Source organism: Anopheles coluzzii, chromosome 3 (assembly GCF_943734685.1).
Source record: "Anopheles coluzzii chromosome 3, AcolN3, whole genome shotgun sequence".
Lineage (NCBI taxonomy): Eukaryota > Metazoa > Arthropoda > Insecta > Diptera > Culicidae > Anopheles > Anopheles coluzzii.
Genome location: NC_064671.1, coordinates 95,176,775 through 95,193,418, shown reverse-complemented (window position 1 = coordinate 95,193,418; position 16,644 = coordinate 95,176,775). Strand labels below are relative to the sequence as shown.

The window sequence follows — 16,644 nt, the reverse complement described above, 5'->3', positions numbered from 1 at the left end:
TAACGTAAGAGGGATAGGCTCATACCACGAATGTACCCGTAAGGTATGCATGCTTCACTCATCAGGATCTAAAGGCAAGGACAAGGCAAAAGAGACACACAAAAGTTTCCTCCCGGCTACACATGTCCTCTAGACGCGTTGTATATGCGTTTCGCTCGGTATTACAGCAGTATACGGCAGGTAAGCAGTTCAACTTCAGCTACCTGTTACGCATACGGTAAACGTCGGGAGGACGCCGGAACACATGGGCGCAGACTTTTCTATGATTTTGTATGACTTCGGCTGTTTTGGACCACACGTGTAGGCGCTCGCTATGACCCACCACTAGTTTATACACAATTACGGCTCTAACAAGTGTTTGTATTGTATGCGTACAATACCCTAACCAGATGGATGACGTTTCAAAAACGAATTTAGAAATACAGTGAACCCTCTCTTATTTGACACCTCTCCAATTTGAAAAACCTCTCTTATTTGAACATTTTGCACAGTCCCTTGATTTCCAGTACATTTTTGTTCCTCTAATTTAGAAAACCTATGAAATCTGTGTCCCTCTTATTTGTGTATGGTGTTGCCATGGTTATTGAAAGATGTATGCTCAAATTGGCGATTCTGTTCGCAGTTTCCTATAGCAACAGTTAAGGCTGCATACTAAATGTTCTGTCTCCTTCTTGTTTGTATGGACCTTTCATTCACTTTTCACCTCTGTAATTTGAAAACCCCTCTTATTCGACAGTCCCATCGCCTCTCAAATAAGAGAGGGTTCACTGTACACCTGTTTCCAGCTACGATCGAATCTGTTCCGTTTGCATTGAATCACGTGCCGCTTACTACGAATCACAGTCCACTACGATCGAATGTGTGCCAGTACCAAAGTGAGTTGATATATCACGTGGGCTTGTCCAGTGCAATTTGACGTCTAAAAACGAAAATAGCAAAGTGAGTTGATACATCAGGTGGGATTATGTAGTGCAATTTGATGTCTAAAAACGAAAAGAGGAAGAAAATCTGGTTTGACAGTTAGATCCATAACAAACTGAATGCTTTGATGATTTTTCTTTGTACTCAATCCAAAGTCCAATCCAAAACATTCATAATTTTACTCGATATTTGAGATCAATCATTGGTCTGTAGAACCGAACTAAAGGATATATGAACAGGTACTCTGTTAAGTTCCTCACTTTAAGTATGATACAGTATTTGGTTCGGATGGTACACTGCTCCTTACTTGCTGGCTGATCGGGTTCAATAATTGTTTCCTATATATCAGATTTAGCGAAGGAAATGTTTTGTTGGAATGCAGTACCGTCTTAATTCAAGAACTGGCCGTCACGTAAGTTTTTTGGCTTCTTTCTTCGTACTACGCCTGAGTAAAACCACATACCATTTCTGCGAGCTACCCCTTTAATCTTCAAGGCATACTAGATTTTGTTATGGAACAAACTGTCTAGCTGTGTGTCGATGTATTGGTGAGGAAGAACACCATAAGCCCACCTGATATATACACTCACTTTGCTTTTTTTTGTTTCCGAAATTAGTTGTCAATTTGTATGTGACGAGACCACCTGGTCTAAATACACTTTGATAGTAACCTTCGAATAGGAGTAGCCTTTGGTTATGTGGTAATACATTTTTATTCTATGTTTTACACCTCCAAACCTTACAGACGTAATATTCAATAGGTTATGGGTCCAGCACGCTTGCACTGCGTCAAGTCAGATTATGGCATTTTCATCGGATACAGTTCCAAGGCGTATCGAGTTTACAGCTCGAATACGAAGAAAATCATAATCAGTCGGGATGTCAAATTCCTAGACAAGTGTGCAACGAATCGAGCTCATGAGTTGGGAGAGTTATTGTCTGAAGTTGATCTTGGAGAATTGTATGTACAGCCTGTCGTACAGCATCAAGAAGAATAACGTTTGGATACAATTGAAGACCGAAATGATATTGACGACCATGACGGCGATTCAATACGATGATGCTAATGGAGATGAAGCTGCAGCTGTTCAACATCATCAACCGATCGAGCAGCTTGCCACGCTCCCTCCACAATTAGAGGACCCACATAAGTTGGTAAGGCGCAGCGAGAGGGAGCGCATTACCCCAGGCAAGTACCAGGATTTCGTAATGAGTAGCAGTACCGCGGTTAAAAGTTCTTCACAGTTTTTAGATACGAGGTGAATCCTGTACCGTACTTCCGGTGATCGCCGATGAACCTAATATGTATCGAAAGGCTGTTTCCTAAGAAGATACCAAAGGCTGGAAAGATTCTATGAAATCAGAATTTGATGCCTTGCAAGAAAATTGAACGTGGAACCTGACGAGTTTGCTTGCTGGTCGTAAAGCCTGCTTCGATCGTAAGCCTGCTTCTTAGTGGGTATATACGGTGAAAACCAATGCAGATGACTCGGTGGAGAGATTCAAAACCAAGTTAGTCATACAGGGTTTTCCAAGTCAGTTTCGCACTTATTTATTCACCGTATCCAAGATGTTTTTCAACAGCTGTCAAATATTATATATGCTTAAAAACGAATTTTTAGTTTTTACACATGATTTTCAACACATAGCAAAGAACTGTCAAACTCAATCTAGCTTGAGACGTGTTGAAAATCATGCTGTAGATTAAAAATTATTTGATGGAAATGAAATGACAGATCGATGTAAAACAACATTTTGCATGCGGTGAACATCAATGTTTAAATTCGAAACTGTCTTGGAAAACCCTTTAAAGGGCTTCTCTCAAGTCAAAGATGTGTATTACAACGAGACATATGCACCTGTTGTTCGATTGGCTACCGTGCGATATTTTATGTCCTTGACTGTCAAAATGGGCCTGAAGATACTGCAGATTGACGCAGTGACAGTGTTCCTTCTAGGAGATCGGGAGGAAGAGGAAATATACATGGAGCAGCCAAAAGGGTTCGTGAGTAAAGCACCACACAAGGTCTGTAAACTGAACAAATCGTTATATGGATCGGAAGCAAGCTAGTAGAGTATAGAACTTGAAGCTAGATGCTGAGCTGAAACGCATTGGGTTAAAGCAGCTCATTTAAGATACTTGCGTGTACTGTAATATTAATGATGGAAACATTCTTTTAGTAGCAGTTTACGTAGATGATTTGTTGATCGTCTCGAACAATGGCAGCTGGGAGAAGAATTTAAAGAAACAGGTGACGAAGCGTTTTAAAATGCAGGACTTGGGTCTTGCTAAAAAAGTTCTTGGATTACGTGTGACCAGAGCTGATGGTGTAGTAATGCTGGATCAAGAACAATGAACTTTTGAATCGTTATGGTGTAGCAGATTGCAACACTGTACGCCAGCTAACCCAAGACAGAAACTGAGTCCACATATGAGTTAACAGACAGAAGAAGAGCGCAAGCAAATGGAAAATGTACCATACCGGGAACTGATAGGTGGCTTGCAGTACTTGGAATGCTGTGAGTTACTACTGCAATGCTGCTGGAAAAGCTCACTCGATTGCAGCGAAACGAATTCTTCGATATTTGATAGGGACGAAACCCATGAAACTTATATACAACAGTACAAGCGATGGAAAAAAGTTTTTTGTTATGCTGATTGGGGCAATGACACTGATAACCGTCATTCTATCACTGGTTAAGTGATGAAACAGTCTGGAGGCCTGGCATTGCCGTAAACAATCAACAGTATCAACTTTCGACGACGGAGGCCGAATACATGGCAGTTTCAGCAGTTACTCAGGAAGCTGTTTGGTGTAAAGGTTTTCGACAAGAATTGGGATGTGCAGAGCCAGTGACGATTTATTGTGATAATTGGTGTGCTATCTATCTGGCAGAGAAGTAAATTGGCTACTCATCCAGAAGTAAACATATCGATATACGACACCATTTCGTCAGGCAGAGCATTGCAAGAAATCTAATACACCTAAAACACGTTTGTTCTGAAAATCAAGAAGCAGACTTGCTAACTAAGATACTTCCTATCAGCAAATTTAAATAAATTTTAATTTTGTGTTGCACCTTCAAACCATACAGCTGTAATATTTAATACAGTGCATATATCCTTTTGTTTCATTCAACAGACCTCCAATTATTCTCAAATATCGTGTAAAATTGTGAAAATTTAGGAAAGACTTACAAAACAGTAAATAAAAGTGCCAATTATGTGACTCGTGTGTTAGATACAAAGTAAATACTGATTTTTTTTTATTATGATCCCTGTTAGAGAACTCTATTTGTATCTGGTTTGATACATCTAACCGAACGAAGGCCATTTGCATTACCTGACTCAAACGGAGACCGTTATTTGTTCAACAGCTTTCCGTCAGGTTAAAGCTACGGAAATCGTTTTGTTTTACGGTTTAACTACTAAATACATTTATTTAAATAACACGAATAGCATTTAAGTACATTCAGAAGGAATTTTTTGTAATTATTTACTGTAAAATGGTAGGAATAACAAATTGCACATAAATTAGAGAAATATAACATAAGCGCTACTTTGCATGACATTGCCAAACACATTTACAGGCCTATTATTTTACTCGAATAACATTCGATTCCGTCGGAAGCACTCGAGTCGAGCGGGAGAAAAATTGGTATCGTTTTCGCCATTCGAATCGATGAAGGTTTCGTCGACATTTTTGTTCTCTGTGTGTTCTGTGTGTTTGACAGTTGGTCGAAGCAACCGGCGGTCGGAGTGAGTGTAAATAAACGGATTCAGCACTTCTTTAAAATCATTTTTTGCATAATTTTGTTGGAAATGGGGTAAATATGAATGATGAGAGTGTTGATAAACTTATGTTAAACTTTATTACACACGTAGACAGTAGCTTAAATTCTTTGTGAGGTTAAATTTGCGCGTTTGCGACAGCTTGAGCTGTCGGCAATAAATCTCTCGAATGCACCTTCCTGTTCGAGCAATACGGTACCGATTTTTACTTCGTCGACTCGAAGCTGCCGATGCGCGACTAGAAGCGGAACCACCGACAAACCGACGTGACACTGGCGTTACAAAAGTGTCCCACACCAAGGTGTGTTTATTAAGGAGGTGAATTGTTAGCGCGTTTTCCGGGCGCCATCATTGAGTATTGTTATGTCAAATCGCATACAATTTTCTATACCCCCTCCCAGATTTTAATACCGGAGCCCCCAGTATTGTTATGTCAAGTCGTGAAATGTCAATTTGCTCTGAAGCACTTCACCTCCTAATATCCATACACCTTGTCCCACACGAAAGTACTGTCATTTGTATGTGAGGCGATCACTTCTGTCGAAGTAAGCTCAGTTCACTACTGCTTCGATGTAAACAACTTTTCCAAGTACAAACGGCGGAGGAAGTGTTAGGCAAGATTTTGTGAGAATTTTTGGACAAAACACCCAGGAAAATCATTTTATAAGTTTCCAAATCAATGCAAAAGATGTGAGAAGTGAATAAAACAATGCGCATTGGAATTTACGGAGAAAAACAAAAAGCAGTTTTTAGCAGGGTTTTAGCAGTTCCTCCTTTGTGTCAGTGTAGTAAGCGAATCATTATAGAGATGGCGCTAGTGTTTAACGTATTTTCATTTGAAATAAGGAGACAACTTTTGAAGCTAATTTTGTTCGAAGTGTCACGTCGGTTTGTCGGTGGCGGAACGTCACTAGCAAAACGATACGAAAATGAACATAATGAACGTGCGAGTGAATCTTCTCGAATGCCGAACGCAATATAATAGGCCTGATGAACTCACTTTGGTAAAAACTTGTGTTGCCTTTGCACTGTAAACAGACTGAAGATATAAAAATCCAATGGTAACGGCACACGATTTTACCGTAGCGGCACGCATTCGATCATAGTGGCTTGCGATTCGAAGCAGGCGGCACATGATTCGATGCAAACGGCATGAGATTCGAACGTAGCTGGAAACGGGTGTATATAAAATAGTTGTAAGTGATGTAATGTTATCGAAAATATTGCGAAATATTCGAAAAATATCGAAAAGTGCGATTCGAAGCAGGAGGCACATGATTCAATGCATCCGGCATGAGATTCCAACGTAGCTGGAAACGGGTGTATATAAAATAGTTGTAAGTGATGTGATGTTATCGAAAATATTTAAAGCAAATAAAGTACTAGTCACTTCTGAGTTAAAAGTAAAAATAATAATCATATTTGATGTTCTCTAGATAATATTTCGATTATAATCTATAAAATAGTTCACCAACTTACCTTCTCCAGGACTCATGATGAAGGCATCTTCATTTGGTTGCGATGCAGTTAACCGGGTTGTAGTCTGTAAAGCATCTATGTCTTGGGATGCAGTGACGTTGATACTTATAGAGAATATGCAATAGATTAAAAGTGCTTTTCCGAATGACGACATTTTTTTCCAGCGCCACCGTTTCCACAAACTAGAACGATTATGTTTCCTTGCACCCGGCAGGTACTCATTTGCAAAGCATTGCACAATGCTCCATCGACTATCATTGGCTACATAGCAACCACTATCACTCTTTTTATCCTTATGATAATCTTTAACGGTATTGTTAAGCCTATCACTATTGCTTGCACTGTTACCATCATTTGCAGCAGTAGCAATGCTGTTGTTGATATCATACCAATATGTACACTTACAAATAGGAAGATAATATGAACCAAATAAGCTCGGAGATAGCCTGTAATATGACTCCTTATTATTATTTTTCAAGTTCTGCCACAGGCATCCACTTCTTAAATCACATTCATTAAAAAAATTATTCGGTGCACCGTTTGTGCTCCACAGTTCCGTTTCACTCATTATGGATGTTTAGGATTTTTTTCTTGGCAGTCAATCACCGTTTTCTGGATAGTCTTTAATTTGAGCATAGCGCTTAACATGCGCGGTACAGATACTTCCATTATTTGGTGAACGATTTGATTACTTTGCAAATCATGAAGCCAATTAAGGGCTTGGGTATGGTTGAACATTTCCTTGTTGTTTGAAGCGGTTCGATAATGAACTTTTGATTTTTATTCGGTAAAACGCACGTAGACACACATTGTTACCACATGAAGCAAATTGATATATTTCTTCCATACATCCCATAGTATCATGGTGCTGAACTTGCGAGTGCGTATTTTATTCACATATAGCACGTTACTAGACCATGGTCTAGTAAATATACACAATCACCACTCATACAGGATTTCATTAAATAATTTATAATGATGAAAGTACCGCCACATATTCATTGTAACACTTCCTTCCATTGTTTATGAATTTTCTTCCGTAAGTCGTGTAACACGCTTCACATTTAGCACTCTAGCTATTCACTAACAACACTAAAATATTATATTAAAGCAACACCATCTCCATGCGAAGGATTTGCTGTTATGTGTGCTTCGTACTGCTTCCATATGTAGCTCCGTGTGCCTACATTTTCAATAAAAAAATGATCTTTAAAAATATAAAAGCAATTAACAAAAATGAAATGAATCACTAACAACCATTACACTTAAGGTATTAACTATCATTCTATAAAATTTTTAAATATTATTTTTCTGTTCCAAACATATGAACGATTTATGAATAACCCCATTTACACCTACAAACTAGTGATGGGTACAGTTGGGAAAAATCGGGAGTCGACTCTGATCCGACTCCGATAAATTCGGAATCGACTCCGGAAGGTAGGTCCGCGCTGCAATATCCGGAGTCGTTCGGAATCGTCCGAAATGGCCCGGAGTCATCTGGAGTCGTCCAAAATCGCCCGGAGTCGCCTGGAGTCAGAGTCATTCGGAGTCGTCCGGAGAGTCAGACGGAGTCATCCGGAGTCATCTGGAGTCGGCCGAGGTCGGCTCGTATAGGAAGTGCACGCCCAAAGAGAAAGACAAAAAAAACACAACGAAAGGAAATGTCTGATCACAAGCACATTAAACCACACGGCTCCTGTTGACTCCAACCAACTCCGATTCTAAACGACTCCAGACAACTTTGGACGTCTCCGACGACTCTGAACAACTCCGAACGACTCCGAACAACTCCGAACGATTCCGGACGACTCCGACTACGAACGACTCCGGACGACTCAGGGCGACTCCGAACGACTCCAAACGACTCCGACTCCGGGCAGATCTAGTGGTTTCATATTGCCGGAGTCGAAATTGGACTAACAATAGTCGGAGTCGGATTGGAGTCATGGGTGCGCTCCATACAGCACATCACTACTACAAACTGTTCGCAATAGTGCATGCATGTGTACTGATGAGTGCCTATTCGAAATTTGTATGAAAGAGTTCGTAGTTCATTACCATTACCATCAAGCGCCTAAAAATCCTCAAATCATTTTATCGACAATTTGACAATCAAATTTTTCATTGTGTCGGCGAAGTTGTAATAGTAAGTTTGATTTTTAGAAATGTTGAGTCTCGCGACTTCATTCATCTATTAGTTGATGAAGATTGTTCTAATCAGCATTTTGCATTCAGTGTCAATGCTACAAATAATAACATAATTATCTACATTCTAGAAAATTATATAGGAACATGTATACAAGATACAAACATACCCCCATAACATATATGATCATGGGTGATGCACAAATGTGTGGCATACTGACGAGAGTTTCTTGTACCCTTTTCTGGATCTACTTGTTCATAAAGGCGAGAGTTTCTCCTGCCAATTGCTGTCATTTGGAAGAGTTTTGTATAACTACATATGGAATGTGCCAGTGTGTTATAGATTTCATGCTAAGGATTTTATCAAAACGTTTATTTCAAAAAAATATTCGTGCTGATATTATTTATTTATAAATATGTTAAATAACAAATTTCCAATTGTGATGAAACATGTGAATCCTGAGAATAAAATCGATCGATACATGATGTAGTGAAAATACGGCCGAATCTGTAATCATGTTAATTTAAAAAAATAAAAAAAAATCAAATGATGTTGAATCTGGCTTATTTTGAAAAACAAGTTAAGTAGCAAATGCAATCGGATAGGTTTCGAAGCCTCTCTGAGGGATAATAGAGGCTCTACTATTCAACTTCTATCCGAACACGACCCTATTCGTGTAGAGTGGTAACATGTGGATTCGGACTAGTTCCAAGGGTCCCAAAGGGAACACGGACTAGTTCCAACTCCTCGCACAGATGGTGGCATATGGCGAATGAGGCGACAGATGAGCATCTCACGAAACTAAGTGCCTGAACGCCGGTGTGTCCCCGATGCTAAACAAAAATGTCACGAGGCCCTTCAGACGTACAGGGGCGTGGGCGCGAGGCAACCACCCTGTCACATATATCAACAGACTAGAGAAAGGCAACAGAGAACATGAAGCGGATCTACCGACTTTACGCTATGCTCCAGGACGACTCTTGAAAAGGGGTCAGGGAACGTACGCACTATTAGCGGAGCCGGAGCCTTTAAATAACTGGATGATGCCCTCGTCACACTATTGAGCTATCGAAAAGATAATTGGAAACTATCAAAGAGGATTCCAAAACGTATAATCAACCACTGATCAGATCTTTACCATGCGTCAAGTCTTCGAGTAGACGACAGAATACAGAAACAACACGTACCATTTCTTCATTGACTTCAAAGCTGCATATGATAGCATAGCCAGGGTAAAACTATATGACGCTATGAACTCTTTTGGAATCCCGGCTAAACTGATAAGGCTAGCTAATGACTATGACCATCGTCACATGCCAGGTGAAGGTGAATGGAAAACTCTCTGAGCCTTTTGCTACCACCAAAGGTCTGCGCCAGGGGTACGGGCTTGCATGTCTCTTATTCAACTTTTTTTACAACAATTTTTACAACATAGGTCCCAAAATCTTTCACGTCCCTACAGCAAACAAGAAGGAAAAGGAGCTATTTTACGACCGCCTTCGAGGCACGATATCATTCTAGGGGATATCAATGAGAATTCGGTTGGTAACCAATGTACCGCCACTACACTGGCTATGATCCAGTTTGTATCAGCGTACAATCTGGTTGTGAGAAGTACCAAATATGCGCGCAGTGATACCCACAAGATTAACCATAATCAATATTTTTTTCTGGCTGTTAAACAGTTCTGCCAAATGCCACTGTTTCAGTCACCAACACTCATGACGGAAACGAAGCTTAAATCAGCTCACGTACACAACTGAGATTATCAGAGGTGAGACTCAAACAGTTGGAGGCCCAATCAAATGCTTGGTGACATTTTGTTTAGCACCCATTGTTTGTTTAGCGGCACTAACTTGGTCACGACATTTTCTGTCGGTGATAATCACGCCATTCTTAGAGTATACTTGGCGTGTGGTCCCAAGCAAAAAAATGAGCATGCTTTCCTGTTCTGTCTGCTTTGACCGAAGTGCCACAAATCCACTAAACGACCACTAAACGGGTTCTAAGCGACTCAAGCTCTCTATCTAAACGGAATATAGAAAGTCTTCGTTTAGCAGACGGTGAACGACTCTGTACTGTTATATGCTTTTACATTGAAGTTATGAATCGCTAGAACTGGAACGGCGATACGATTGTTTAAATACTCAACTCTAATGAGAACCATTTGTACAGAAGCAATAAAGATGAGATGAGGTGAGATTTAAATAAAGGTCGATGGTGTGGATACCCATGTATCTGACCACACGACTATTCACATAGAAGGCTATATAGATCATGATTAGATGAAGCTTGTCGAAACAAATTGCAAGAAAAGGACAGTGATGATCGCCGATAGAAAATGTCGCGACCAAGTGACTGACCAAGAGTTGGTTGCACAAAATGTCACCAAGCATTTGATGGTCGCACAAACTGTTCGAGTCTCACCTCTGATCAATACAGTAGAGCTCGTGACGCTGACATGATTTTGTTTCATCCGGAATTTGTCATGACTATGTCAGTGATATTTGACTATGTCAGTGACTGTTCAAGTAATGACCGCAAAAATGTCATGAAGCATGTATTGGTCACATCAATCGTTTAGAGCAGTGGCTGTATCACATACGATTTTGATTGCGATTGAAATCGAAAACCTCTAGACAAAAGTTCATTTTGAATGAACATAATTCACTTTGGTATTGCATACAGATTGTTCATTCGATCGTAATCGAAATCGAAAAATCAGTTTCGTCCAGTGGACAAATCCTATATAAATCATCGGGCAGTCGAACATTGTTATCGCATACGCTCTTTGTCGATCGAATTCATTTCGACTAAGTCAGGGGAAATATTGTCAAATTTATTTAATTACGTTTATAGCTGCTCCGTCGCTCCTAATTCACATATAAAAACACAACATAGAAAACAAAACTAAAACAAGATAAAATTAGCAAAACTATTTCCCATCAAATGAAAAATGCCACCAGTCTGCATCAACACTGTTTACCGCATGCATAAATGTAAACAAACGAAATAATCGACACAAGACAAACTTCTTGACAAGTCGACTATTTACGTTTTCTCGATCGAAATCGACAAATCGTAAACGATACCTATTTCAAGTCGATTCCGATGTTGATCGACAATTTTGCTTCGATCGCAATCGAGTCGTGTTTTCTTATACGATACGGGCCAGTGCTCTTCAACCTTTCCCGGATCACTTTACTTTGAAAATACAATTACCGCACATTTGATCAAACATCTGTTTTTATCTTATTCCAAGCATACCTGTTGAATACTTAATCTTGATTGTGGGAATTGCACGATATGTATAGTAATTAGTTTTTCTTCTTCAAAAATAAATTCTTTCGCCGACCACATCTGTTAACGCCACGGACCACGAGTGGTTCTCGGACCACGAGTGGTTCTCGGACCACGAGTGGTTCGCGGACCACAGGTTGGAGACCACTGGTTTAGAGTATCGCCTTTGATTATCACATTTGAGTACGTGATGCTGAAATGGATTCAAACCTAACTGACGTAATATTCAATAAGAGCTCGTAACGCTGTCATTATTTTGTTTCAGTTGGATTTTTATGAAATTGACAGAGATATTTTGCAGAACTGATCACAGTAAAAATGACAAAATGACTGACCAAGCGTTGATTGCTAAAATGTCACCAAGCTTGTATTGAAAACACCAACTGTCTGAGCATCACCTCTGATTATCACAATTGAGTACATTGACGCAGACATTGATTTTGTTTCTTTTTCTTCTTATTTAGCGAGAATTATTGAAGAGTCAGACACAGGTCAAACAGCTGCTGGAGCAGCTATTCCATTCGGAGTACACTCGCTTGTTTACACGAGCTTGAAAGAGGCACGGAGCGGGTTAGCTCCTAATACCGCAATGTTCCGGAATGTGGTGGGTGGTGAAAATATGTACACAAACGCCGTTTCGTGACAGGCTTGATCAGGTTAGTTTATGAAGGATTGAATTTTTTAACTGAAGCATACATATTTTATGAAGAAAGGTTAAAAATTGTTCAGGTTAATTGATGAAGGATTGAATTTTTTAACTGAAGCATCAATATTTTATGAAAAAAGATTTAAAATTGTTTGGATCGATATTTTAAAATTTATTAACAGGTTGGCTGATAAGTCCCCGGTCTGACACATAGATGGCGCCGCTAGTATTAAATGCATATTATTTTTATATAGTACCAACCTTCAAATGATTCGTGTCAAAATTTGACGTCTGTATGTCAATTAGTTTGTGAGACAGAGCGTCTTTTGTCAAGCAACTTTTGTTATTTTGTTGTTCCACCAAGACAACGCACCGTGCCACAAGTCATTGAGAACGATGGCAAAAATTCATGAATTGGGCTTCGAATTGCTTCCCCACCCACCGTATTCTCCAGATCTGGCCCCCAGCGACTTTTTCTTTTTGTCAGACCTCAAAGGATGCTCGCAGGGAAAATATTTGGCTGCAATGAAGAGCTGGTCGCCGAAACTGAGGCCTATTTTGAGGCAAAACCGAAGGAGTACTACCAAAATGGTATCAAAAAATTGGAAGGTCGGGGACTTATTGGCCAACCTGTTAACTTAACTATAGCTTATTTCAAACAGAAAAAAATATAAGAAAACGATTTTAAAAAACAGTTTTGTTTTTAGATAATTGGTGAAATCCAATATGGGGACACGTATTTGTCAAATCAATACACTCCGGATGATAAACATTATTCCAGTTACATGCTGAAATTTCAGCTTTTTGGCTTGAAATAGAAAACGGATGATTTATATAAACATGATACCACAAAATTAAAACTTGCTTGGGCTAGATCAGTGGGTTTCAACCTGTTTGCAGTCCTTGTTTATTGTGTATAAGTGATTGGCCAAACAAGCGGCCCTATCACTGAATTAAAACTGGAACTTAAATAACTATAACAAAGAACAATACAATATACGTGTGCAATATCATGACAGATCAATAGAATTTTTTTTTGTTGGCGCATCGACCTGCGTGGTCATTCCGGCCTATAAACGCTTCGTACATTCTAATCTTCAAGCACAAGCAAGCGGATTTCTTGCTATCGGGGTCGGTTAAAATGGGAACCTATCCCAAGATGTCTTGTAGGAGTAGGAGCATCCATCGAAACGAAAATCTTTTTCATATTTCCGTAATGACTTACGCGGTCCTGTCGGCCTATAAAGGTTTTCGAAGGTTCTTGCTACAGAAGGATGGCCCGGAGGCTTGAGCCCACAACGGGTATGTCCTCTATAAAAAAATACCTATCATTAATAAGTAAACGGTCAAATATTATAAATCTTGCCCCAAAAAGAAATAATACAAATTTATTTATATAATTAAATAAAAATAAATTATCTATGCCAGTCGATACATCCGCTCTCAGGTGATGTAAGTTACACGGCTTGATCAGTTATAAAAGAGAATTTTAGCAATAGTACCTAAAAATCAGTTACTAACGTTTGAACATTCTACAATTAAGCGGGAAATAATGGAACAAATGGCAATAATCAATACTTAACTTTATAGGCCGGCAGAACCGCGTAGGTCGTTACCCTAAATAGAAATAGTATATATGACGAGATATCGTTTGATTCCTATCAAATTCGCTTTTTAAAAAATTACAGGCGTCCCCCGAGTTACGACTCCCTCGAGTTACAACCCCCTCGAGTTACGACGATTCGCAGATACGACGATTTTGATTTTGACAGTTTAAAGTTGTCATTGACATGAAATTGATATATATTTTTTTATTTCTGGGCTGATAACCGTTATACACACATTTCCAAAAATTCCACAACTACCCTATCTTGAATATGTATGTTGTGTACGGCTTTTAAAATATAATTATTAAATTATCGAACATTATTTTAAATAAAATACACGACACACAGATTCCACCTCTTCAACTTCGGTTATAAACTTTATATTCATAGATATTCGACATACGACTTTTTTGATTTACACCTTGCTTTGGGATTTTTTTTCGGTCCCAAATACAGTCGTAGCTCGGGGGATACAATACCTACTGATGGTTCCCAAACTATATTCAAGTTAGATGTCGTATCTAAATGAATCCAGTTTATACGTGTATTTGTTATAAATCTTTTTAATGAAAGATACAGACAAAATGTTAATACTCCTTTTGAGCTAAAGCAGGAGTTCTTTCGGGCAAAAGCGGTTCGGCGCACTGAGGATGCGTTCATGTGAGAAATGGAATTCTGAGCCGGCGTCAATCGACCGTACTTGATGTCAACGACCTTACAACGTGTATACAAACAGGCTCACACATACGAACGTATACATACAAACACATCACCTTGCTTTTTCACACATCCACACCCTTCATGAGGCACGCTAAACCTGAACCTGGAACAATTCCAACGCGAGAGCAATTACTTTGGGAAATGAGGGGAAAATATAGGAGAATGTGCAAGAGCAGTAAGCTAAAACCGTGTTTTGAAAGTTGCTCGTCTGTATGCGAATTTCCCTTCTAAAATAACACAAACAAAAACTATTTCATAAACATGAAAAAGTGGTAAATTTAAAGCATTGTTGTTTACTTTAATATCATCTGTTGAAATGTTTTATAAATTCGTCATAATTATAATACAACATTTCTTTCCAGATTAATGCAATAACTTGCAAGAATAATAATAATAAAAATAATAGTAATAATAATAAATATAATAATAATGATAAAAATAATAATAATAATAATAATAATAATAATAATAATAATAATAATAATAATAAAATATTAATAATAATAATAATTTGTGAGTCAGACGGAGCCGTACTCTATACCCATCATGCTATTTCTTTTCTGCAATGCCTAATCGTTTGTAGCTCATATTATAGTGACTGTAAAAACTACCAGCAAACAAACCAAAATGGACAACGTAAAATTATTAATTCAAAAGGCTTTTGAATAACTATCTTAGGAGTGTGAGAGCACCTTTTTAATTTTTTTTTTTTTTTTTTTTTTTTTTTTTTTTTTTTTTTTTTTTACATATTTGCATTGCTTAAAACATTTTTCAACCCGTACTCGCGTTGTCGAAATTAGGAACACAGCGTGCCGAAAGTTGAAACCAAAAGAGTGTTTACATTTTCACGAACATCTCTAAAGTGTATTAGAAATGGCAAACCAAAAATAGTATAACATAATACGATAGTTTATCAATGAAAATAATATCACTTTCATGAAAAAAAAATATTGTGAGTGTACGAGCTGTTTTTGTGCACTAGCCTGCCCAATACTGGTACATTAACCTTAGTTCTTAACGGCCGCTATCATAATTACATCACACTTTGATGACGACTTAACAGCATGCTCGTCATGGGTTCAATTACAGTAGGTGACAGGAGGTTTATGAGTTTTTTAACTGTGAATCTCTTCAGTTAGCGAGCTTCAAGTTAAAAAAAAACTCCTGTGAAACACATCTTGTTAGCGGTCACCTTAAGTATCATACAAATCGTCCCCCAGTAGCAAGGACTAACTATCTCAGCGTGGAATAAATCTGGAAAGCCTATATAGGACGACATAGGTCGCGTAGGTCGTTATGCCAAATAGAAGAAAAGAAGAAATGAGATGATCAGAAAAAAAAAATCCGAAAAAAATACATTTTTTTTTGTATGGAAAAACGTGCCAACTAAAAAGCACATAGTATTCAATAGTTGGCAGGGAATCGAAGTTCAACCAATGAGTTCAGACTGTAGTAAGCCACTGTACGTACATTAACAACCGTATGAGATCGTCCATTATCAATCGTCTATCAGCAACGAGAGTTCAAATTAAAAGTGCTTCGCATACCCAGACTATCTGGAACTAATCAATAAGCCATTTAAAACATGAACAGAAAAAATTCGGCTAAAATCCCACGGAAGCAAAATCTCTATCTCTTATTCTCTATTCTCTATATATATAAAAATCTCGTGTCACGGTGTTTGTTGCCAGCAACCTCCGAAAGGGCTGGATTATTTTCAACGAAACTTTGCACACACCTTAGTGTGGTATGAGAATAGGTTTTAAGATTTACAGAATGTTTAGATGTTGCACTAAACGAAATTTAATTGCAATTTTCTAACTTCCATACAATCAGCAGGATTGTTGTTATTGTATACAGTACTTTGACACTTGATATAAGATATCTGGCGGTTTACGCTCGACGATCGGATACTGTCAGGATACGGGCACGGTACAATTATGCCAAAAAGGAAAGCAATGATGGATTTTTGTTTTGTTTTTGTGAATAACTATGTTTTCCGGGCCAGCTAATTAGAAAATATATACAG

At 38.5% G+C, this 16,644-nt stretch overlaps 1 protein-coding gene across 1 annotated transcript in view; it reads right to left on the bottom strand.

Moving 5' to 3' along the window:
- Positions 1-16,644, bottom strand: part of LOC120956334 (uncharacterized) — a 76,732-nt gene that overhangs the window by 3,365 nt on the left and 56,723 nt on the right. Inside the window, exon 14 of the mRNA XM_049609184.1 lies at positions 6,194-7,400. The gene's annotated coding sequence lies outside the window, so the exon portion shown is untranslated. The remainder of the gene's footprint in view (positions 1-6,193; positions 7,401-16,644) is intronic.